The sequence below is a fragment of the Schistocerca nitens genome, chromosome 6 (genome assembly GCF_023898315.1).
Source record: "Schistocerca nitens isolate TAMUIC-IGC-003100 chromosome 6, iqSchNite1.1, whole genome shotgun sequence".
Lineage (NCBI taxonomy): Eukaryota > Metazoa > Arthropoda > Insecta > Orthoptera > Acrididae > Schistocerca > Schistocerca nitens.
Window position 1 is genome coordinate 117209905 of NC_064619.1, and position 27209 is coordinate 117237113.

Below are 27209 nucleotides of genomic sequence, written 5' to 3' on the forward strand. Positions count from 1 at the left end.
GTGCGGCATTGTGGGAGGAAGGATAATTGGCCCCCATTTTATAGATGGCAATCTAAATGGTGCAATGTATGTTGATTTCCTACGTAATGTTGTACCGATATGACTACAAGATGTTTCTCTGCACGACAGAATGACGATGTACTACTAACATGATGGACGTCACCGGATTTCATTCTGTGGGGAAAGTTGAAGGATATTTGCTATCGTGATCGACCGACAATGCCTGACAACATGCGTCAGCGCATTGTCAATGCATGTGCGAACATTACGGAAGCGAACTACTCGCTGTTGAGAGGAATGTCGTTACACGTATTGCCAAATGCAATGAGGTTGACGGACAACATTTAATGTGGTATTTACAGGTAATCACGCTGTAACAGCATGCGTTCTCAGAAATGATAAGTTCACAAAGGTACATGTATCACATTGGAACAACCGAAATAAAATGTTCAAACGTACCTACGTTCTGTATTTTAATTTAAAAAAACCGACCTGTTACCAACTGTTTGTCTAAAATTGTGAGCCGTATGTTTGTGACTATTAGAGCACCATTTATCACAAAGCGAAAAAAAGTGGTCCAACTAAAACATTCATATTTCTTTACGTACTACGCGAATATGTAATAAAAAATGGGGGTTCCTATTTTAAAAAACGCAGTTGATATCCGTTTGACGTATGGCAGCGCCATCTAGCGAGCCAACCATAGCGCCATCTGGTTTCCCCCTTGACGCTAGACTAGTTTCGTTCTTTGTAGTTTTTTCGTTTGACGTTTATTTCGTGAGATATTTGGCCCGGTCACGATCAATGGACCACGCTGTATTTTCTTCCTGGGCCATTGAAACGTGGGATTTTTGGAAGTGATGCCCTGTATATAATTAAAAGTCTGGTCGAAATACTGAATCTTTGTTGGAGACTGAATGTGCTGCCAGCTCTCTAGTTATGGAGAAGGAGGAGATTAGTGTTTGACGTACCTTCAATAACGAGGTCATTAGAGACGGAGCACAAGCTCGGAGTAGGGAAGGACGGGGAAGGGAATCGGCGGTGCCCTTTCAAAGTAAGCATCCTGGCATTTGCCTTAAGGGATCTAAGGAACTCAACGGAAAAAATAAATCAGGATGGCCAGACGCGGGTCTGAACCATCGTTCCCCCAAATGCGTGTCCAATGTGCTGATCACAGTGTTATCTCACTCGGTAGCTCTCCAGTTATATGTCATTTGATAGTTGTGCTTTCGTTTAGGCTTCTTCTAGGTGTTTATATGGTGTGAGGTATACTCTTTTCTTCACGATGTTCCACAGTTGTTTTCTTTTAACTTTATTGAAGGCTTTTCTCAGGTCAAAGAATGCTGAGTCGATCCCTCGATTACATGCAGTACGATTTTCAATGGTCTGTTGCATCTTAATAGGAAAAATGGTCTATATAGTAATAATAATGGGGCATTAAACTTGAACTATGTTCCACATAGTGTTGCTTTTCATCTAAAAACCTCAACTCCTCTTGGTACAGCAATAAAGTGATTTCATAAATTCACTGTGGCAGCATTAATGGACATATTGTCACAAAACTTAAGGGGACAACACCGTGGTTCAGGTCGAAAAAAATCTTCTTTCGGTTTTCATCATATTTCGAAAGGTCAAGGTTTTATTGAAGCGCAGTCCGGAACCGCGCGATTGCTACGATCGCAGGTTCGAATCCTGCCTCGGGCATGGATGTGTGTGATGTCCTTAGGTTAGTTAGGTTTAAGTAGTTCTAAGTTCTAGGGGACTGATGACCACAGCTGTTAAGTCCCATAGTGCTCAGAGCCATTTGAACCATTTTTTTATTGAAGTACTCTGAAAGGTATTTTGCTGAAAATTTTTTTTCGAGCATTTAAAGAGCATTGTCCTACGACGTGTGTTTATGTGCCACGCCCACTTTTCTGACACCCACTTTTCTGCATATATTTTAGATCTTTATATCCCCTACATTGCACGTTAGGGATTTTTTTTTTTTTACTTCCGAGTGTATTCTTTTGTTTCTGCTGTTTGTAAACAACACGCTTTCAAACACGCGGTCAGTTTTGTTCAAGTGAATTGTGAAATAGAAAACCTGCAGGTATACGATGGGCAGGCAATTAGGAGAAATAAAGAAAATCTGGAGGCAGTGAAGAGAGATGTTTGGGCCATATTCTTCCATAAGTCCTCTACTGATGATAAGCCATGCCATGGATTGTGTCCATCAGGAGAAAATTCGTTGTGCAATACAATAGGGCTCAGGCAACTGGAGAATCTTATTCTCACCAGCATTCTCTTCCTGCTACTGTTCTTACAGCAATTAAACCTATTTTCAGAGACTTGTCTCATCCTGATCTTCCAAGGAAATGTCTGCATGGGCAGACTGTATTTGCAGGCATGCATACAATGAAACTAGGAGTCCATGATGCTGTTATTACATTCAATTGTGGTAATACTGGAAAGTATTGGGTACTCAAAAAGCTGATGAAAATATGATCACTGGGCTGCAACATTGCGATAAAATGAGGATAGCCGATTCAGACAGGTCTGCATCTAATATGGCCAAGAATGCAAGACGAACATCCAGGAAGGTGCAAAAGAAGCTGGAAGACCTGTTAGAGGCCAAAGAAGGGCCATCATAATGCAGCAGGACAGTTTTAATTAACTGTAAGTAACAAATTTCAGAAGAGTTTTCTTTAAAGTCAATTTCCCGCAAACTAAAATTTTCAGTACATATGCCCCATTATATCAGAAACTATCATAGATAAGTGAATGGAATTTTCAGAGACTCTGTATAACATAAAAAGCCACCTCTGTTACTACATTCATTAACATTCCCCCATTATGAAGTTTACAAAAAAAAAATTCTCCAGAAAAAACTTAATATTTTTTGCTAATAAATTTAAAAAAGTATTTCTTAAAAACTATAAAATAGATAAAGTAGATTTTAGTACAGTACTCTATTAGCATCATGTAACATACAGTAAAAATATTAAGGTCCTGCATCAAATAGTTCTTTTTTTTCAGAAATGGGTCAAATACTTGCCTAAATTAACATAGGTTAGATAGGCAGGGTGTGGTCCCCTTAACATTCAAACAGAAAAACTCAAAAAATGTTGTGTTTTTGTAGTCACACTTCACATTTCTGCCACGAGACAACTAAAGTGAGCAATCAGGCAAGATGGCGACAGCAGATGAGAAAGGGCTGACATCAGTTCAGCAATAATCCAACAACTGCCAACTCCATTCGCCGTTGATATGCGCAGTTTAAAGCTTCTGAATGCCTCTGGAAGGGAAAATCAAGGGCCGGCCTGCAGTGAGTGAAGAAACGGTTGACTGCGTGTGGCGAGTTTCGCACGTAGCCCACAGAAGCCGACGAACATAACAAGCAGAGTTGAACATACCGCAAGCAACCGTATGGAAGATCTTAAAGAAACGACTGAAACTGAAGCCTTACCGCTGGTAATTGGTACACGCCCTCATTCCCGATGACACGTTCAGATGCTTTGAATTTTACACACAGTTGCAACAGGTTATAGAAGAGGATGGGTTTTGTGAGAAAAAATCATCTTCAGCAATGAAGCAACATTTTTTGTGAATGGGGCAGTGAGGAATCACATTGTGCGAATCTGGGGGACAAACGGTCCTCACTCTAACATGCAGCACATTCGAGATTCACCAAAAGTTAATGTGTTCTGTGAAGTCTCATAATTTAAAGTTTACAGCCCATTTTTTCCTGAAAAAGACCGTTAAAGGTCACTTGAATTTGAACGTGCTGGAAAACAGGCTCATGCTACAACTAGAATCGACAGTGTGGATTTTATCTATCAGCAGGATAGTGGTCTGGTGGTCCACCCAAGTTACATCAAGATGTTCTCCAGTTCTTAAACAGGAAATTGAGAAACTGATGGATCGGTCGTGGTGAGAATGATGATGAGCAGTTCATACCATGGCCTCCACGCTCGCCCGATCCGGCCTCCGTGATTTTTTTGTGTGTGGTTAGGCGAAAGATTCAGTGTTTACACTTCATCTACCAACAAACCTACCAGAATTGCGAGCTCGCATCAACAGTGCTTTTGAACGGATTGACAGTGACATGCTGCGCCGAACGTGAGAAGAACCTGATTATCGAGTTGAAATTTTTGCAGACTCAGTAGAGGAACACGTATGGAACACTTGTAATATCCCAAATAAAACTTCTTTAATTTTTCTGGGTGATTACAAAGCCTTATGATGCTGTGTTGTACATAACTACATCAAGTCTGTGAAATCGCTTCAGTCATTTATTATAACCTTTTAAGCTCGTGTATCTACATCCATTCCTATGGTAATAATGTGCTGCGCTCACACAATGCATCCTATTAACCAATTGATAATATAGTATAAATTATTCGTAAAGTTCCGGAGGATTTAATTTTTACCCTTTCTTGACATAACAGTATGTAAATAATACCAAATCCTGGCAAAACTAAAAAGTAAACTTCTGGGTGATCAAATAAGTATTGATATAAAATACGATCACCTCCTGCTGCAGGGTCGAAGAGAGATATGTTTAAATTCTGGCCTACTGGTAGTATAGTAGTAACACTTGACGAAACTCCTTTCTATGTCCAACACGATATTACATCACGAATCTCACTTAACGTTCCTCTTAAGCAATAGTGAAGAGTATAAAAGTTGTGTTGTCTCAGTAGTATTCCACACACCGATGGACGTCACTTACACTACTGGTCACTAAAATTGCTACACCACGAAGATGACGTGCTACAGACGCGAAATTTAACCGACACGAAGAAGATGCTGTGATATGCAAATGATTAGCTTCCACTCTTGATGAGCTGTTGTATCGTGTTGAAGCTGCATGGGCAGCTGTACCTGTACATGCCAGCCAAGCTCTATTTGACTGAATGCCCAGACGTATCAAGGCCGTTATTACGGCCAGAGGTGGTTGTTCTGGGTACTCATTTCTCAGGATCTATGCACCCAAATTGCGTGAAAATGTAATCACATGTCAGTTCTAGTATAATATATTTGTCCAATGAATACCCGTTTATCATCTGCATTTCTTCTTGGTGTAGCAATTTTAATGGCCAATAGTGTACAACAGTCTCGGCAATGTGGGTATGTTTTAAAATATGACGCAGTCTACAACTTTAGAGAATTTCATGAACAGAGTTATGTACTAAAAGAATCAAATAATAACCTACCTTAGGGGCCGGCAGCACATGTCGTTGTCACAGCAATAGTACCCTTCAGGACAGTAGGAGATACTGTCACACCAGACCACTAAAAAAAAGAAAATAAGAAGATCTTTACACCTTTATGGACTGTGCGTGGACCCTGTAGACATGCCATTCATAGGTAGTTCTCTTACAAATCAACCATTGGTCGCCCCAGACTTGTCGACTCATGGCTCCAGACTGTCACAACATAGTGAATTTTCTTCCAGTCCAAACACAGCACTGGCTTTTCTGCTAAGTTCACGGACCATCTAGTCGAGGACACTGGGACGATATATACGCATTCTTTCTCCTACAGATTTGTAGTCGTTAATAGGTTGCTGTTGTGTTTTATTGAGACGACTTTCCATGTGCTCGAGTGATCTGATAGTTCAGATTGTTACACGGAACTTCGATGGAAGTAAAATATTTCAGTCGAAATGTATCGGAAAATTGGTTGCTTTGAAGCAGAACATTACAACTAAATCTACATATTATAACACATTGCACTCGCTTCACTCTACTGCAGACGCTTAACGCCAGAGTGCGAAGTGCTGTACAGTGGTGTAAGTAAGAGGTTTGTGAAATACTGTTTCGACACTGGCAACATGTTTTGTTTATTCTGTGAAAGAACGCAGTGTATCTCTAGTTGGTGCCAAAGATTTTTATGGTACTGCTCACAGTTGTGGTCAAAATGAATGAAACGAATGAGTGTGTCATTAAAGAAGTACGTAGCGCTAGGTAATTGTTAATATCGCTGTTGTGCGTTATTTTCTTTGGATTTTAAAGATGGCACTTTTAAATTAGGCATATTTGCAGGGTCACATTTACCTTATTGTTAGTGTTAAATTTTAAATCGAAAATCATAAGCTTCATTTCATAATAATTCTTCGGTTGCTTGGATTTCTTCATATGGCGTATATGTAGCTGTAGAATATCAGTACGGGAATATTTTTAAAATAACATTGAACGTATATGTGCGTGAGGTTGACATATTCGTATTACTACATCTACATCCATACTCCGCAAGCCACCTATCGGTTCTCCCATCTATTCCAGTCTCGTATTGTTCGTGGAAAGAAAGATTGTCGGTTATGCCTTTGTGTGGGCTCTAATCTCTCTGATTTTATCCTCGTGGTCTCTTCGAGAGATATACATAGGAGGGAGCAATATACTGCTTGACCCTTCGGTGAAGGTATGTTCTCGAAACTTCAACAAAAGCTCGTACCGAGCTACTGAGCGTCTCTCTTGCAGAGTCTACCACTGGAGTTTATCTATCATCTCCGTAACGCTTTCGCGATTTGTAAATGATCCTGTAACGAAGCGCGCTGCTCTCCATTGAATCTTCTCTATCTCTTCTATCAACCCTATCTGGTATGGATCCCACACCGGTGAGCAGTATTCAAGCAGTGGGCGAACAAGCGTACCGTAACCTACTTCCTTTGTTTTCGTACTGCATTTCCTTAGGATTCTTCCAATGAATCCCAGTCTGGCATCTGCTTTACCGACGATTAATTTTATATGATCATTCCATTTTAAATCACTCCTAATGCCTACTCCCAGATAATTTATGGAATTAACTGCTTCCAGTCGCTGACCTGCTATATTGTAGCTAAATGATAAAGGATCTTTCTTTCTATGTATTCGCAGCACATTACACTTATCTACAATGAGATTCAATTGCCATTCCTTGCACCATGCGTCAATTCGTTGCAGATCCTCCTGCATTTCAGAACAATTTTCCAGTGTTACAACCTCTCGATATACTACAGAATCATCCGCAAAAAGCCTCAGTGAACTTCCGGTGTTATCCACAAGGTCATTTATATATATATTGTGAATAACAATGGTCCTACGACACTCCCCTGTGGCACACCTGAAATTACTCTTACTTCTCTCCATTGAGAATGACATGCTGCGTTCTGTTATCTGGGAACTCTTCAATCCAATCACACAATTGGTCTGATAATCCACATGCTCTTACTTTGTTCATTAAACGACTGTGGGGAACTGTATCGAACGCCTTGCGGAAGTCAAGAAACACGGCAACTACCTGGCAACCCGTGTCTATGGCCCTCTGAGTCTCGTGGACGAAGAGCGCGAGCTGAATTTCCCACCATCGTCTTTTTCGAAACCCTTGCTGATTCCTACAGAGTAGATTTCTAGTCTCCAGAAAAGTCATTATACTCGAACATAACACATGTTCCAAAATTCTACAACTGATCGACGTTAGAGATATAGGTCCATAGTTCTGCACATCTGTTCGACGTCCCTTTTTGAAAACGAGGATGACCTCTGCCCTTTCCCAATCTTTTGGAACGCTACGGTCTTCTAGAGGCCTACGGTACACCGCTGCAAGAACGGGGGGCAAGTTCTTTCGCGTGTTCTGTGTAAAATCGAACTGGTATCCCATCAGGTCCAGCGGCCTTCCCTCTTCTGAGCAATTTTAATTGTTCTTCTATCCCTCTGTCATGTATTTCGATATCTACCATTTCGTCATCTGTGCGACAATCTAGAGAAGGGACTAAAGTGCAGTCTTCCTCTGTGAAACAGCTTTGGAAAAAGACATTTAGTATTTCGAAAGCTAGTATTACTTACTATTTTTCGCGTAATTTTATGTTCTCGAACAAGGTTTAAAAACTCGTTGTGAAGATGCGTTCATCCAACCGCCCGCCCCCCCCCCCCCCCTCTCATCTCACTCGCCTTCAACGTCCCACGAATAGGACGACTCTGGCTTCCACTCCGCTGCAGAGTATTTCGCGCTTGGGCATTACTGCGGAGCGAGTGACAAGTAACCGATGCACGTCAAAGTTTATAAGCTGTACTTTCGAAGTTCATAACTGCGTACTGTCAGAATAATGGTCCAAATTTCCCGCGGGATCAACTGTTGGGGCTGATACATTGCAAAGGGGCTTTTTTTAGCCTTAGTATATGAGGTCAAGTTGGTGCTGTTCCCCTGTCAATCAGTCGAAATACACTAACTCGCTCAGCGTACGCGCTCGCGTAATACTGTAAGCAAACCAGCCCCAAACACATGTACATCAGCTGACAGATTTTTGTGCAGCGTCTGATTCAGTTCTTAACCGGACATTACAAAGGACATTTATGACAGTTTCACGCGCACGCCGTATAATGGTTGTTTTGCAAATCTGCTCAGTTCAGGTATAAATTAATTATTATGTAAGAAATCAGAATCTACAAAACATGTCGAATACACTCTCTGAGTCAATAGGAGCATGTATGACTACTATTTTACAAATAAGCCGAAAATTGTAGGGACGAATGCGGAGCTAATATTACATTTGCGTGTTAGTGTTATTGCGTCAATTCGTGACAGTACTGTTGATGTGAAACAGAATTACAAGTGGAACAATATTTTGCTTTTAAAGAGAAAACAGTACACATCTTTTGAAACTGAGAACCAGCTCCAGTTTGGCAGTCCGTTTCACATGTCTCCACCTAAGCTGCATTTAAACTTGTTGCAGGAATCCGAGAGAGTGTGGCGACGAGGACACGTAATGCCTGGCATCTAACTACTCTTTATTGAAAATAATGTCTCCAGATCCGTTTTATGTATTCTCCACATGAGATAGAGTGACTGTGCGGGTCAACGAGACTGGGGTTGGAGTGTGTGCATTAGTGTCATTTTGCAAGTTTCATGCTCACTGTGTGCAACCATTTTATCGATTCTATCCCCATTCGTTTCTGTTACTGTGTGTAAAGGCGCTGATAGCCTCGCCGTTGAGACCCCATAAATTCGAAATACACACTATATACCTTCCAGGTAACGAAACGACACACATACCGTCACTGCGGATGTCGGAAGTTGGGTGCCATGGGATTGGAGTTCCAGAGTACGGATGATTTGAAATACACGTTACTGACGTATTTACAGAGTGTACTTATCTATACGATGTGGCAAGTGCGAAAATATTTCAGTTCACTGAGTGATATGGCACTGTTCAAAGCTTATTTACTTCAAAGCACAGTCGTCGTAATGTTCGATTGCATTTTTTGTCCACGCACGTTGTTTCACTAGAGACATGCATGCCTTCCACAAGTGAAAACTATCTTATTTCATACTAAAACAAAATTACAGTACACAGCTAACAGTTTACTCAATAATAATCATTGTTCGCCTTCATTTCTCACTGACACAGTGCATATTTTAATTCGAAATGGTTTATCTGTGTCCCCACATACGCAGGTCAACCAACTAGCTATGATGTCATGTCAACAATGAGTCTTACGTCACCACTGACATTACCACTCAATCCTTAAGTTTCAATAGTTGAAACAGCTCTCTTATACCAAAGATACATACAGAAACACTGAAACTTTTATGTTCAGGTAGATGTATCTCCTACATTTAATTGTAGTGATATTTATTACGAAAGTATAATGCAAACCACAAAATAATATTTATATAGGCTCCCCAGACAAATAAATCTTTACAATATGTACTCCAAGCCCTACTGGACAGCACATAACACTTGGTATTATGTGCCGAGATTAGCAGTTTTCTGGTCTACTCCATTCACTCACTCAGTAAGCCTCTTTACACTCTTCAGTGTCTTGTACCTCATTCACATGACCCATACGCTAGTTATGGGGATGGTGGTATCGGACCAGGGCAGCCACAATTCTCTTAGCTTGCTGGACTGCATCGGAGAAAATGAAATTTATGTAGAGTGTTCATTTCTGACCACATGTGCATGAAAATAAAATATTCATAACATCCCTCACGTATCCTAAAACGTTCAAGATATAGGTACAAGATTTTGTCAAGTGATAGGACGTAAAAAGGAGTGTATTTTGCTACGTGGTTAACATACAGAACTTTCTTATCTACAGCGGTGTAGCAACAGCTATGGTTTTAATTTTTTTTCTACCCAGTACTCTAAATCTCTTAAAAGCCTTTGGGAGCTATTGAAACGAGAATTTGCTAGTATGAAAATAGGCATGATATTTCTTATGTTACTGTAAACTGAAACTGTGAGGTGTTCTATAATCGGCCTCTCTGGTCACCAATTGCTTGTTTGATATGACACTGTTTCACAAGTATGTCTTAACAGCTACTGCAAGGAGAGTTTGTCCAAATTATACTGTAAAGAAGCAAAATGAAACCTGTCAACAAGATAAATGTAGCTGTTAATCGTAACTGATGATGTTAACAATTCAGATTCACCAACTCTGTTGCAATTTTGGCAGAATCCTGAAACACATTGTATTTTTAATACAATGCAACTGAAACGGAAAATTACCAAAGAATATGAAAATAATTCCCAGCAAATGGTATACCGTAGTTTTGTTCCTGTCCCCATTCAGAGTGATGTGGTTATCTTCTATCTCCTTAATTGCCTTTTTGTGTGTTAAAGATAGATTATAAATATTTATAGTCTATTTTAACCTTAATGAGTAATCTCAAGGGGTTAATAAAGTAATGACAGTCATGATTTTTTTAACCTTGTTATCCACAGATGCACTGGCGCCAAATTTATTATTTCTAATAGAACAATGCAGCAGTTTTGCTGCAGAGTAGAACTGACCTAATTAAACACTTGTAATTCTAAAGCTGTGAACGCACTGACAACTCGCAGTGCCTTGCAAACTACTCATGAAAGTGAATATAAATGATGAATTAAAAGATATGTGTAGTAAAAGGATTCACTTCCACACTCTGTGCAGCGTTGGGTACAGAAAGATATACTGGGTTACAGGATTCTCATAAAATTGCAACAGAATTGGCTATTTATTTCTATCTGAGTTGTTGAAGTTTTTTCTTCAGAGATTAGTAATAAGTAATACGTACATTTATCTAATGACCTTACTAAATTTTGCACTTTTTGTCAAACTGAAGTACAATTTGCACAAACTCACCTTGCAGTAGCTGTTGCTACAGAATCTTGATGCAGACTGTCGTATTAAACAAGTTATGGACGACCAGAGAGGTCAATACCTTATGGAGAAACTGTGTCGGTTCCCTATCACATAAGAGAAGAAATTTCTCGTTTATCTTCATCCTAACTAATTCTCTTTTCACTAGCTATCAATGATGTGTATTAAATTACAGTGCTGGACTGAAAAAAAATTATAATATAACAGTAACTTTGGCTATATTGATGTAGATTAGGAAGTTCCATATCATACGGTAAAATACTCTACTCATTGTGTGCTATCATTTGCCAAAACCTCAAATATGTACAATGAACGGTTTAGGAGATACGAGGTATTTCATTCTCATGCATGTGCAGTCAGAAGTAAACATACTACACAAACTTAATTTTCTCGGGATTGGAGATAGATTAGAGACGTCCTCCCAAGCCTAAAGAAAAATTCAGTATCTTAGCTAAATTTCATTTGCAGCAAAATGGTTCAAATGGCTCTGAGCACTATGTGACTTAACATCTGAGGTCATGAGTCCCCGGGAACTTAGAACTACTTAAACCTAACTAACCTAAGGACATCACACACATACATGCCCGAGGCAGGTTTCGAACCTGCGACCTTAGCGGTCGTGCGGTTCCAGACTGAAGCTCATAGAACCGCTCGGCCACCCCGGCTGGCTGCAGGAAAAACCATACAGAAAACCAATATAAACCAACACAAAACCAATGTGTCCCATATTTTTCGTGGTAAAAATTTTTTTCTAATTTCGCACAGAGCCTTGCTTAAATGAAAATATCACAATAAGTATGACCGTTAGCGAGATGATGGGCACTTGATCATAAAGCTGACATATAAAGCTATATGAAAGTTAAAAATAATTTTTTTTATAAATAGTTTCTGTAAAATCGTGTGAGAAACACTACAGAGCTAATGGAGCTCATATGACGTTCTACCTGTAACGGCAATGCTGCACATTGTCTAGCAGGGTAACCAGCATTCTCTGTGTGCACCCATAGGCATGTATAGCTGCAGTGGAGAGCACAAGGAGTCGTAATGCAGACAACAGCTTCTTTTTTTTTTTTTTTTTTTTTCTTGCACTATCCCAATGCGATCTCTTAATTCGTTTAATGTGAAAGTCGTGCATTCTGATAAAAAAGAGAGACTACTCCCATAAGTAGTGATAATCAAGCCTTAAAACCTTCTAGCTATACAACATATGTCATCCTCGTGCCCTTGAAAAATAACATTCAGCACAATGGAAAAATAAGAAGTTAAGTAAATAATACCTGACTATTGCAGAATCAATTGTGATTCCTAAAGGACAAAAAAATGGCTCTGAGCACTATGGAACTTAACTTCTGAAGTCATCGTGTAACAACAACAACGCTGTACTATTGTACATATAATAATTTTTTCTTCTGATTTTCGATAAATTAGTGTAATCGATGTTCTGAATTCATTTCTTTTCTTTTCATGTCATTATGTTAAAGAAACTGTAAACAATTTTCGATGTAAATATTAATGTTTATGTCAAATTGCAAGCAATATTATAACAAAATTGAAATGTAAGAAATGTTGAAACTGTTGTAAGATGTTAAAGTTGTAATTGTGCGCCTGGTCCATACGTAGGCAATGTATTAGGATATGTAGAATGCAAAACCTCGGGTGAATACCCTGTCTGTAGGGGAGTGGTAAAAGGTGGATGGTAGGCGAGCGCGGGAAAATGCACACGGGCGCGGCATGGCATAACGGGCTCAGCAGTAGTAGTCGGAGTTGGCCATCGGAGAAAAACGCTCTGGATCGAGGAGGCTCTCCTGGAAGACGTAGTTTCATTGAGCCTCGGATGTGCCGTTTCCGACGACTATACAGCATGGCAAAATTCCATAGGCACTAAATGGAAAAATATTGCGACGCTATGAAGAAGTAAAGTGCCGATACATCAAGAGCCATGGCTGTGATTGTATGTGTGCTCTGCGCCTCGCCATCTCGCCGCCCGCCAACCACCGCATCGATACGAACAGGTTGAATCTTTTAGTACTGTATTCGTGTGGACCAGTGTTACTTTTGTTCCTTACTGTTCAATAACAACTTAACTTTTACCAGAACTGTCATATCATTTAATTATCCTCATCACTGACCTAGACAGGATCCTCTCCACATGTTGTGCAATCCGAGTGTCCCGAGATGAAGAGTTAAAGTTTATGTTAATAATAATTACCTGCAGACCTATATATGTTAGAATGATGTTTAAAGAACTTTGTTGTTAATGAATATATAGGTAGATAATATAGGTCTGACAAAGTTGGAAGATAATGTTGAAATTGGTTTAGTAATGAAGTTTAATTAATTTGAGACAAAAATAATGGTAGTTAAATGAGCAAGAAATAAGACAAAAAGAGTAGTAACTCATATATTGGAAATCTTGAGTGCTTAACGATTTCGATAATCAAAAATTTCAGTACAGTGATCATAACAGTTTCAGCCCCCCCCCCCCCTCCTTTTCTTTTCCATTCATTTAAATTCTGAAGTGTACTGAACTGATTTGACCAGAAAAGTTAAAGTCGATATAAAACCAAAATTTATGTGTTTTACCTTTTCCAAAATTGACATTGTATGTGTGTTTCGAAAGTGCTATTTCTAGGGTAACCTATGCCCGATTTTAATCAGATCAATAGACAGTACGAAGTTTGTAGTAAATATTATAGTGTATTGTTGTGAATTTTTGGTTTGCCCATATTAGTACAGAAAGTGAAATTATTAGTTCAATAGATTTTTCTGGTTCCAAAATTTACCATATTCTTCAGTGTTATTACGTGTTGTTTTGTATGAACGTACATCAGCTTGTACTGGGAAGAAACTCAGTTAACGCCTAATTAGGATGGCGACCGTATTATTAACAATTTGGTAACATCTGCTGTGTTGTTTCTTGTCCGTCCTAACGTGTAGTTGCACTTCAGACTTGGTTGACGTATCATTGTTGTTACTGAGTGGGTGAAAGTCTGATTTTGCCTCCATTCAGGTACACGCGGTCAACATATATACCAAAATCCTTTCTTATAAGGTGAAGCCCGTCAACTTACCATAGTACAGGCTTTAAAAAGTATCGTGCGCAGTAGCGAAGGGTTACAATCGGTCCCCTAGAACTTAGAACTACTTAAACCTAACTAACCTAAGGACATCACACACATCCATGCCTGAGGCAGGATTCGGATTTGCGACCGTAGCGGTCGCGCGGTTCCAGACTGTAGCGCCTAGAACCGCTCGGCCACCCTGGCCGGCTCCGAAAGGACAGTGTTAGGTTCCTGCTTATAGCATTTAAAGGTGTGATGAAGACGTTTCCTCAGTTCTGTAATCGTTGCCTGAGACTTTATAGAATTTGTAAACCATATGACTCAAAATGTAGTTCATGAATGTCCCTTTCATGCTGCATTATAATAATGTACGAAATCTATCTACACGACAAGTAACCAACAGCAGTAGGCTCCCATTGACCTACCTTGATTGGACCAGGAACCTAGTAACATGCAAGGAAAAGTAGCATGTAAAGAAGTAAAAAGTAAAACGTAAAGAAAAGTCAGGTATTGTAAATGTATTATGAGGTGGGAATTCAATGACTAATTTCCGATAGATCCTGAGTGCTTGTGGATCGTAAAGTGAAGCCACAAGGTTCAGCATGATGGCAACCACGTAATGTAGCATGCTCTATTGCCTTAATACAAAGAATGATAAGGTATATATTGAAGTAAATCCGAAAGAAGGGGATTGATAAGCAAATATATTGGCACTCAAAAAAAAAAAAAAAAGTAAATGATTTCACAAACCCATTTCCGGCACCCGAACCTACAAGTAGAAGATTCAGACTTACGACAGGTGATAGCAACATCAGTTCTCATCTCACGGTTTTTGGATCACTAAAAACTAGTTTATACTTCAGGAGAGGGTAACGTCTCTCAACTTAGAGCATGAAGAAGTGAAACTATGAAATGTTATGATATAATCAGCTTCCATTCAACCAAGTGTATGCAGCTTATGAGCTCCACACACACGGAAATCACAACTGGAGGGACAACGGCTCAGTTCAGACATCCAGATTTAGGTTTTGCATCATTTCCCTAAATCCGTCCAAGCAAATGCTGGATTGGTTCCTTTGAAAGGGTATGGATGATTTCCTCTCCTATCCTTAAAAAACAATTCGTGCTTGTGATTCATCTCTAATGGACTCGTTCTAGACAAGACACAGAATCTTCGTCTTACTTCTCCTTTTTTCCACTTGTTGTGGAATGATCACAACCAAACGATGCCAGTCTAATAACTCCTCCATAACTAAACTTCACCACAGCAGGTAAACTGAAGTGGTCTCGCCCAATTCTTTACTTGTTGTAGAATCTCCACAACAGCATGGACCTCCTTCTGACAAATACTGTCTTCTCTTCAAATGTAGCTCCACCACTTGCATCCAACAGAACACAGAATAGAACATAGGTTTTAATAATGGCTGACGTACTGTCTGAGGGATTCCGCAACTGTTCAGATGTGTTTAAAATATTTGTTATTACAGCCTCAGGAGCACATATTCATCTGCATTGCTGATTTTGATCAAAAGAAATGATGATCTTCAGATCTAAAAATAAAATGAAAGGATACATTAACGGATAACTATTTACTTAGATGACGTAGAAAAATATTTCAAATTAAAAATGTCCGAATTGTACCTGAAAATTGAAATAACATATACTGACATGGTTTAAAATTTAAAATACAGAAGATAGTGTCTGACGAATCACACGTCACGAGAAGTCACGAATCTTCAAAAAGAAGGACATAGAGTTTTGCAATAAACAAATAGCTCAAAAGTGCGCTTATAATCGCATTCCACAGTATCAGCCATTATAGTGAATCCATTGCGTAGGAAGCGAATCCGTATGACATGATTGATGGTTAGGGGAGGGAGGAAGGTGGAAAGAGAAATAAAATACTGAATTATTCGTTCTCAAAACGTGACACAGAGCTGTCTGCAAGAGACAAACAAATAATTTGACATTAAGAAGCGAAATAGATAATGCACTTAACACTAATATATGACAACCCTGGATGAGGCTTGTGAATAAAGCAAAACATTGAACTAAAACATGGAGTATCCACAGTTTTCCCCTGAGGGCATCTGATGTGTATTGTGCTTGTGTACATAAGTCTTGGTCTCTTTGCGCTGCACTCATTGGCAGTGTGTCTGAGTGGCAGCACGGCATCTGGTGGAGACTGCGAGTACTCCGTGTTTTAATTAAATGTTTTGTTTTATTCACACATGTGGTCCACATTTGTCATGTATTAAACTCTTTAGGTTGATTTTTTTCTGTCTATAGAAATAGTTGTGTTCTTATACATCTTGCATCTAATCCATAATATGCCACTGCAGCAGTGACCCATGACGACGTGTTCACATTTAATTCTGTACATCTCGTTTATTGTGAAACTTCAGTGCTGCCATCGTGCCGCCATTTTGTTATGCATTTTGTGTGTTGGTCAGCAGTTCGTGTGGAACAGTACCAAGAGGTATAGACAACACCCTCCAGCCACCTCAGGTTATCAAAGGTGAGAGTGACACTCATCATGACAGTGCTCCGACTGTGAACAATGTTGCTGAAGTATGGAGTTCATTGGACAACTGCTCTGTGATCTCGCAATGGACTTCACTTCGGTTTCAAGCCAGGCTATTTCCGAGCCACATCAAGGCAAGCAGTCAGATCCACCTTAACTTGTTTTCGCCGAGATGTCATCTGTGTCATCAGTATCAGCACAAAATTCGTCATTCTGTTTCGCCACTTGGGGGAAGAAGCTGACACGATCAGCGACATCATTCACACACCACCTGCGGATGACAAATTCGAGTGCTGAAAGAGCACACCTTCGCTGCCTCACATACTCCCCAGAAGGCCAGTTACACCACGTTCCCTACTATGAAGATTTAAAGAACAGAAGTCCATCGTAACTATGGCATCAGCAACACACTGAAATTGTTTTTCACCTAGTACACAATCATACACTGTGTGCATTACGTATGGGTCGTCAAGCTACCCCTCCATTTTAACTGGTGTTGGTCGTCCACAAGCAAGAGCCACTAGTTGCACGCATCGAACTTGCGGCTAGACTGTTTCCCGTCGCTCGATACAGACAATGTGTAAACGACGTAGTCAACAATGGCGTCGGACGCGACTTACAACCTCAGTAGAAGCACAATCGACCTCCTGCCTGCCACGAACCGAGTCGAACTCACCCGACCTCTGCCGACCCTGACGTCACCGTTGCCCGCCAGGAGCCCACGAGAAATATGGGCCCCGTAACAAACTAGCGATCTCGCACCAGCCGCCGCGCCTGCCATACATCATGAACACTCGGCTCCATGCAGGGACCACGGAAATTCAGTATAGTATGTCAATCGATAGTTACCCACATCAGATCGCAAAAGTTGTAAGGTCCTTAAGACATATCACTTTTTGTTATTTGTTCAGAGGTTCCATATTAAGTGCGGAGCCATTTTATTCGGTTAGGAGATTAGTTTTCGATAACAAGACAGACTTACCATGCTCAGCTGCTACGTTTCTGGTGGGCGCTCGCTGTCAGGCAGATGTACTATGGCCAACACGTCAATAGCTTTGACGGTCGGCACGTCAAGAGGCTCCTTTGGGATTCAAGTGCATTCGCGTTCGGTCTCATGAAGGAGTGGGTCCAAACACAGAGATATTCAATGTCCTCATCTGGAATTGAACCAGGGGCTATTGTGGCACTAGTTAGTAATGGCAACCATAAAACCACACAGATGCTTCTGCGGTCTGATATCTAGGGCCTTTCGGAAATTTAGGGATACAAGCGCGAATTGAAAAATTCTCTATCTAGCAGCAAAAGTTAGTAACAAAAATGCACACTTTTCCCAGTATTTCCTTTTTAGGTGAACGCATTTTGTTCAACGTTCTTCCTATGGGCATATTCCAGCCATGAATAAGGTTTCTCCAGTCTACCAAATATTTATCTGGACTCTGTTTAGTTTTCTGATTAACATAAGGCTGCTTATCTATCACACATACTTTTAAAAGGATTTTTATGAAGACAATGAAATTGTATTACCTAAAGTGAAACATAATCATTTTGATAAAATAATTCGTTGTCCGTTTCTCTAGCTAAGAGTGTGATGTTAACGTATGGACAATGTAATTTCTAAACACACGTTCTGTCTTGAAAAATGACCGGCACATAAACTAAGTGTTGTCGCCGTCTTTTGTACACCCTGTAGATAACATAAAAGTAGTGTTGTAAGGATAGGGACTGTCTTGGTCTATTTACAATTTGACTGAAGAATTTAAACACTTTCTCAAACTACGTGAGTAAAAATACTTTTTTGCGCCGTGAATAGGCGAAGTAAGTGACTCTCACATACTTTTTTGGGAACTCATTGGTAAAAATATGTGAAAGGCAGTAATATTTCACTACGGAGCTGCTGTTATTATGTTACCACTTTGTTGAGGATCGGGTCACTGACCTGTAAATTAAAGCAACGAACTTATATCGTTAGCGAGGAGATTCAAATGTTCTTTTGTTTAACAGTATTGATATGCGCGTAAATGATCCGAATTTATTGATATTTTACATCTACGTTACAAACGTTCGCGCGGAAATTATGAAATATTAATTGCTTTGTCTTTATTTGTTACTTATTTTTGCCCTAAGAACGAATTTCACAACGTCTTTTTACGTATTCTAGAATTTTAATGCAACCGAACACACTAAACTACGCAGCAAATATTTTTCATTTGTTAACTCATTGTTTCGTTGCTTCTTGGTTGAACTACATAACAATAAAAGAAAAACAGTGTTTATTTATTTAGTTGACCAGTTTTCGGTTTACAAGAACATCTTCAGACTTTAATTGACTTTTGTAAGTAGGCTGTTTAGTTTTTTATATTGGTAACGCCACGTGGCGCTCTGTATGAAAATCACTGGCTGTGCTGTGTGTAGTCTGTGGCTGGTTGGCATTGCTGTAATATTCGCTATTGTAGAGTTGGGCAGTTGGATGTGAACAGCACGTAGTGTTGCGCAGTTGGAGGTGAGTCGTTTTGTGAGCAGATGATCTGGACGTATGTCCACAGTAAATTTGTAGGACTGGATGTCATGAACTGATACATGTATACACACACACATATATATATATATATATATATATATATATATATATATATATATATATATATATATATCAGTTCATGACATTATATATATATATATATATATATATATAAAATGACTTTTGAACACTATTAAGGTAAATACATTGTTTGTTCTCTATCAAAATCTTTCGTTTGCTAACTATGCGTATCAGTAGTTAGAATCCTTTATGTAGCTGGCAGTATTGGTCCTCGCTGTCTTGCAGTAGTTCGAGTAACGAAGATTTTTGTGAGGTAAGTCATTCATGAAAGGTATAGGTTATTGTTAGTCAGGGCCATTCTTTTGTAGGGTTTACTGAAGGTCAGATTGCGTTGTTCTAAAAATATTGTGTGTCAGTTTATTGATGATCAGAATAAGTAAAGAGATAAATGTCTGAGTACGTTCAGTTTTGCTCAGCTGTTTGAAAATCAAATAACGTAAGGGGTTTACCAGCACAGTAATTCATTAATTTTTCTAAGGGGAAGTTTCAACTTTCGTCATCAATTATGTTACAATACTATTGTAAACAAAGCTAGAAAAGGTGTTACACATCAAGACTGAACTACAAATGTCAAAATATCCTTGGGCCATTTTGAACAACATTTTTTGAACAGAGAACCATTGAGTGCAAATGTTAAGTACTAGTTCACATATGTCGATAATCACTGTATATGTGAACAGTCACTACAAGTCAGCTTGCCACATTTATTCACAACTAAAACTATCAACATAAAACTATTCAGCCAAAATTTAAATTGGCAACAAATCGATAAACCTTCTGGATCCAGCTGTTGACAACAGTCCAGAAACATATTGTTTCAAAATTTATAGAAAATGTGCAGCTACAGACACAGTAATTCCTTCTTGCTCACAATAGCCGGCAACACACGAACACGCATTTTTTCATTAAGTGGAGCACAGTCTCATATCTGTTCCCGTGTCCAAATAAGATTTCAAAGCACAGTCAGACAATGCTGTCCAGGCTAAACAAAGCTTGCATAGGATATAAACATTGAAAATTGTATCCCTTCTCTGAGCCCCATGTCCTGCCCTTCCACTGTATGTAGGAAGTGCTGTACAGTACTATCCTTAGGACAAATACCACAGAGTGCAGGAAAAACACTAATATATTATAACTTTAGGATTTCCTACTACACCACACCCAGTTACTAGCCAACAATGGGGTATATAAGATTTACTGTCCTAATTCTGATAAGTTTTATATTGGTCAGTAAGGCAGAGATATAGCAACTAGTCTGGCTGAACATGAACATAGCTAGAGGCTGCAGAATTACTGCTCCACATTTGCTGAGCATGTACTGAATGAGGGCCGCAACTATCAGCCAGTCACATGACCTTCACTTAGCAAACAAATTACGAAAACGCAACCTGTTGGAAGCCCTGGACACGAATAAACATCTGGCACACAACAATGATTTAGTACTAAATGTGCACAGTCCAATACTTCGCTTCGTCTAAACTTCACTTAACCCTTTCAGTTTTCCAATACTTCCCACACTGTCTGTCCCTTCATATACTCTTCCATTTTCTTGCAGTTATTTATTTTTATTTTATTGTGATTGCGCATGTACTCCATACATTCTGTTGTTACAGTTGCCAATTCTGTCTTTCTATAAGACTTTCAACACATAATAGGTTTTCAAGCTGTTCTTTAGTAGTCTTAACAAGTAATAATTTTATTTTATTGGCATTGTTGATTTAATGTTTAATAATACATTGTTCAGTTTTTACCGTTTCAACTGGATTACCAACGTACTGTAACATTTACTGTGAGTTTGTACCTCAGTCTAGATGAGTAACATCTTTTCCAACATTGCTCACAAATTAAGTCTGATGATGGTCTTATAAACCGAAAATTTGGTAGTTCAGTAAATTAAACCTGTAGGACAGACATAATATTGTGTTCCCATTTATTAGTTGTCATTTAACTTTTTTTGACACCAGAACCTGTGGCGTTGCAAGAAAAGCAAGATGCTATACTGTCAGTATTTAATGATAAAAGAGAAAATCACAGTTTCAGAAAAATACTCATGGCGTTTCTTTTTGTCGGACATTGAAATGTAAGTACTGTCATAATTATATTTAAAAATAAATTGAGATTCTGAGGATACAAAATGATAATATAAGCTGATTCACTGCAATAATTTTCTTCATACTCTGTACTCTTCAATGCATCCGCTTCTTGTCTCAAGATTCTTCATTGTCTCTACCAGATTTAGTGAAAACGTCTATTTTTTTTATAAAAGCCGGACCTTATAGTAAATATAGAATGAAATGCCATATCTATTTTTGTATTCTATCTACGTACTTACCCGTTTGAAAACATATTCCCACCAAACATAGTATCGGAAATTCACTGCCCAAAAGGTAATTCTGACGCTTGTAAAAACTATATACAGAAAGAACACAGAAAGAACTGTAAATGCATTATTTAATAATTCCTTATTTATGCTTTTAGCTGACAAATGTTGAAACGACAACCATTGCAGCAATTCTGGGTATATCACTGAAACAACAAGGCTTACATTAGCTGGACTCACACTCTACATAATATCAGATGAGTTTCTTGCCTTACAGGAAACCTTAATATCTGCCAAGTCGAAGAAACAGTGGTCATAATATCTCACATCATATCAGCCCTCCAATTAATTAGGAAGCACAACAATTACACTAATCCATTAGCTGTCGCAATCACTGACATAATATTCGCGATGAAGCGAAAACATCGAAAATTCGTAATGTCGGGGATGAAAGACAGATTTTGCAATCAGACACCCACGCTAAGAAACCATTAGCAAATGCGGTCCCGGTAACGTCAGATAACAGCTGATAGCGGTATGGAAGATCGAAAGGTCAAGAACATTTAAAAGCATAGGCAGATATAGGTGTTGGGGAAAATTTCTCCGGTTATCAAGCAAGTCGTAGTGTCGTGTCGTCGCAACGTTTCGACGAGTTTCCTACTCGTCGTCTTCAGGTATATGCGTAATTCATCTGTGTAACTGATGAATCAGCGAGTTTGACTGCCATGCGGAGCATCTGGGGTGAATTCTTACCGCTGCCAGACATTTTTCCTTTGTGTGAAGACTCAGTATCATGAGCCGAAATGATGAGCCGATTGAATGAAAAGTAGCGACGCGAAAGTTCGGGAAGCTGACAACGGCTGAGAGACTAGACCTCGCGTACGGTTTCCGAATGACGCCATACGCCACACAATGATACGATCGCCGGATGGTGTCGTTTCTTCCTCTGGGGCTGTTCGTGGAGTATAACGTGTTATGCTTTAATCATCCAATAATCCCGGGAACGCTCTGGTATGTTGGGATAAAAGAAACAAGAAGTTTCGCAATAGCTATTGCGAGGCTAAAGTGTAATCATCGCCTGATTAAAGAAACAACTCCATATCTTCACTCCATGCGATGTGAGCCACATGTTTTAGAGTGTGTTAGTGATGCACTGCAAATAAAACTATCTTTAACTTGGAGGATTTGCTCATCACTTCCCAACAAGTCTGCAAATCTTACCATCTGATAATGATGTGGCGACGTATAGACTATTGTACAAATTTGTGCCGGCCGCGCTGGCCGAGCGGTTCTATGAGCTTCAGTCCGGAACCACGCGGCTGCTACGGTCGCAGGTTCGAATCCTGCCTCGGGCATGGATGCGTGTGATGTCCTAAGGTTAATTAGGTTTACGTAGTTCTAAGTGTAGGGGACTGATGACCTCAGATGTTAAGTCCTATAGTGCTAAGAGCCATTTGAACCATTTGTACATGTTTGTAATCAACAGCAAAATCTGACAACACAAACTTGATCTGTTAAACTAATAAAACTTGGAATGCATCTTGAACATTCGAGTGCCTTTAGGAATAGAATCAAAATATTCATTCCTGCAGGCTTACAGTGAGGTGATAAAAGTCATAGGATAGCTCCTGATATCGTATCTGACTTACTTTTGTCCGGCATAGTGCAGTAACTCGACGTGGCATAGACTCAACAAGTCGTTGGAAGTCACCTGAAGAAATATTAAGCCACGATGCCCCTATAGCCGTCCAAATTGCCATAGTGTTGCCGGTGCAGGATTTTTTGCACGAACTCACCTCTCGATCATGTCCCATAAATTTTCGACGGGATTCATATCAGGTGATCTGAATGGCCAGATCGTCGGCTCCAAATGTCCAGAATGTTCTGACAGGGCGCATTGTCATCCATAGAAGTTCCGTTATTGTCTGGAAACCGGAAGTCCATGAATGGCAACACATGCTCTCCCAGTAGCCGAACATAACCATTTCGAGTCAATTATTGATTCAGTTGTACCAGAGGTCCCAGTCCACTCTACATAAACACAGCCCACACCATTATGGAGCCACCAGCTGCTTGCACAGTGCCTTGTTGACAACTTGCGTCCATGGCCTCGTGAGGCCTGTACCACACTCGATCCCGACATCAGCTCTTACCAGCTGAAATTGGGGCACATCCGACCAGGCGATGGTTTTCCAGTCGTATAGGGTCCAGTCCATACGGCCACAAGCACGGGAAAGGCGCTCTAGCCCGTCATCTGCTTCCATAGCCGATTAACTCCGTATTTCACCGCACTGACCTAACAGGTACGTCCGTCCTACGTCCCACACTGATTTCTGCGGTTATTTCACACTGTGTCGCTAGTCTGTTACCACTGACAATCCTATGCAAACGCCGCTGCTCTCGGCCGTTAAGTGAAGGCCGTCACCCACTGCCTTGTCCGTGGTAATAAAATGGTTCGTATGGCTCTGAGCACTATGGGACTTAACATCTGAGGTCATCAGAACCCTAGAACTTAGAACTACTTAAACCTGACTAACCTAAGGACATCAAATACATCCATTCCCGAAGCAGGATTCGAACCTGCGACCGTAGCGGTCGCGTGGTTCCATACTGAAGCGCCTAGAACAGCTCGGCCACAACGGCCGCCCCGTGGTAAGAGGTAATGCCCGAAATTTGGTATTCTCGGCACACTCTTGACACTGTGGATCTCGGAATATTGAACTACCTACCGATATCGGAAATGAAATGTACCATGTGTCTAGCTCCAGTTGCTATTCCGTATTTAAAATACGTTCAAATGGCTCTGAGCAGTATGGGACGCAACTTCTGAGGACATCAGTCCCCTAAAACTTAGAACTACTTAAACCTAACTAACCTAAGGACACCACACACATCCATGCCCGAGGCAGGATTCGAACCTGCGACCGTAGCGGTCGCGCGGTTCCAGACTGTAACACCTAGAACCGCTCGGCTACTCCCGCCGGCTTAAAATCTGTTAATTCCCGTCGTGTTACGGTAATCTCACTGTAAACCTTTTCACATGAATCACCTGTGTATAGATGATACCTCGTGTATGCGATACTACCGCTATCTGTTAATGTTCATATCGCTGCCCCATGACTTTTGTCACCTCAGTGCATACTCGGTGTTTAATGCGCGCTAGGATGGATGGAGCATACGTTTACAATTATAAAATGAGATTTTTTTCAATTTATACCTGTCTGTCAGTCAGACTACTCTGCGTTTCCAACATTGTAGTCTTCATCTGATCAACTCTTTTGCGTTAAATATTGTATGTGAAAGTTTTTACTCTGGTAATACTATGTCACTTTTTACCCGCAATCCGAAAACAAAGGAAATAGGTTACAGTACGCTTGTTCGCCCACTGCTTGAATACTACTCAGCAGTGTGGGATCCGTACCAGATAGGGTTGATAGAAGAGATAGAGAAGATCCAACGGAGAGCAGCGCGCTTCGTTACAGGATCATTTAGTAATCGCGAAAGCGTTACGGAGGTGATAGATAAACTCCAGTGGAAGACTCTGCAGGAGAGACGCTCAGTAGCTCGGTATGGGCTTTTGTTATTAAAGTTTCGAGAACATACCTTCACCGAAGAGTCAAGCAGTATATTGCTCCCTCCTACGTATATCTCGCGAAGAGACCATGAGGATAAAATCAGAGAGATTGGAGCCCACACAGAAGCATACCGACAGCCCTTCTTTCCTCGAACAATACGAGACTGGAATAGAAGGGAGAACCGATAGAGGTACTCAGGGTACCCTCCGCCAGACACCGTCAGGTGGCTTGCGGAGTATGGATGTAGATGTACTTTATAATGTTGTATAATTTTGAAGTATTGTAACTCAAAGAAGAAAAAGAAAAAACACTTGTAAGGAGAAAAAAACTATAGTGACGTATTCTAATAGAATACGTAACTCGGTTGTTGATATCAATACCGTATATCGGCCACAATGAGAAAAACTATGAGCTCCACTTGGCACTGTAATGACAGAGACACGGACTTACTCAGCCCGCGACATGACTGCGACCGTTCGAAAGCTCGGCTTAGCCGAGACGGGGACACTTGCGTTCTATCCAGGCTGGTACGGCTAAGCCATTAGCAACAGCGGCTGCATGGTATAAGCGTAGGCAAGTACATCACAGAATAAACAAACCTGACAAGACACGCTGAACTTGGACGCACAGAACTAGAGCAGCCAGCAAGAACATCACTGTTCTCTGGGCGGCCATCCTTTAGCAAACGTCTCTTCTAGCGCAGGTCAAATCGGGCACTGCTGAAGGGGCTGGGAATTCTTACTTTATGTACAGAGATCTTGACATGAACATGAACGTCATAGTCTTAATGTTGCATGCTGTGCGTCGTTGACTCTACAGATAACGCAGCTGTGATTCCTATGTATTAATGCTTGATAACTCAAAAGTACCGGGAAAACTTCTGATAAGATGGTATAGCCGCGTGTGCACAGCGGTGGAACTAGAGGTTGCTTTCTAAGGTACTCGGTTGTACGGTCGAAATTACTCCTGCGGACTATACAATATTTCAAAGAGGCAGCTGCTCGTCATTTGTAGCTGCGACTGTGGGGAAATATTCTTAGGATTCCGTGTCTCAATCACTAAAAACGGAACCTTTGTAGGATCACTTTGTTGTCATGTGTCTGTCCATCGAACTGTTTAAAACGCCGCCCGCTGTGGCAGAGCGGATCTAGGCGCTTCAGTCCGGAACCGCGCTGCTCCTACAGTCGCAGGTCCCAATCCTGCCTCGGGCATGGATGTGTGTGATGTCCTTAGGTTAGTTAGGTTTAAGTAATTCTAACTCTAGGGGACTGATGACATCAGATGTTAAGTCCCATAGTGCTTCAAGTCGTTTGAACCATTTGAAACTGTTCAAAACTCCTTTTCTCAGGAATGGGTAGACATATCAATGTTGAAATTTAGGTCACTTACTAAAGTCTATAGCCCTTTGGTGGTGTTAAAAGGTTAAACTTTCAACTCAGTGTAACCAAAAGATGCGGACGTGTATGTCACATTGAAACATCCCCTTAGAAAAATTGATAAATGACTGTGCTTAAACTGACGCACAATATTTTTAGCGCAACGCAATCTGATTTTCAATAATCCCTACAAAACAATGGCCCTGACTAACAATAACCTATACCTTTCATGAATCACTTACCTCATAAAAATCTTCGTTACTCAAACTACTGCAGTACAGCTGAATAAAAGAATCTAACTACTGAAGGCACTAACTACTGATAGGCATAGTTAGCAAATGAAAGACTTTGATAGAGTACAAACAATGTATTTACCTTAATAGTGTTCAAAAGTTATATATATATATATATATATATATATATATATATATATATATATATATATATATATATACTGTCTCTGATGGACACACGTCCAGATCATCCGCCCTCAAAACTCCGCCATCTCTCTCCCCACATCCACCACTGCTGGCGGCTCACCTCCAACTGCACAACGCTACGCGCTGTTAACAGCCAACTGCCCAACACTACAATGGCGAATGTTCCAAAAATGCAAACCAGCCACAGACTGCACACAGCACAGCC

At 40.2% G+C, this 27209-nt stretch overlaps 1 long non-coding RNA gene across 1 annotated transcript in view; it reads right to left on the reverse strand.

Annotated features, from left to right (window-relative positions):
- The window catches only part of LOC126262989 (uncharacterized), a 173339-nt gene extending 147395 nt beyond the window's left edge, over nt 1-25944 (reverse strand). Inside the window, exons 1-2 of the long non-coding RNA XR_007546795.1 lie at nt 25788-25944; nt 5199-5277 (exon numbers count right to left, since the gene is read on the reverse strand). This is a non-coding gene — a long non-coding RNA (uncharacterized LOC126262989). The remainder of the gene's footprint in view (nt 1-5198; nt 5278-25787) is intronic.
- Between the last annotated feature and the right edge of the window lie 1265 nt (nt 25945-27209).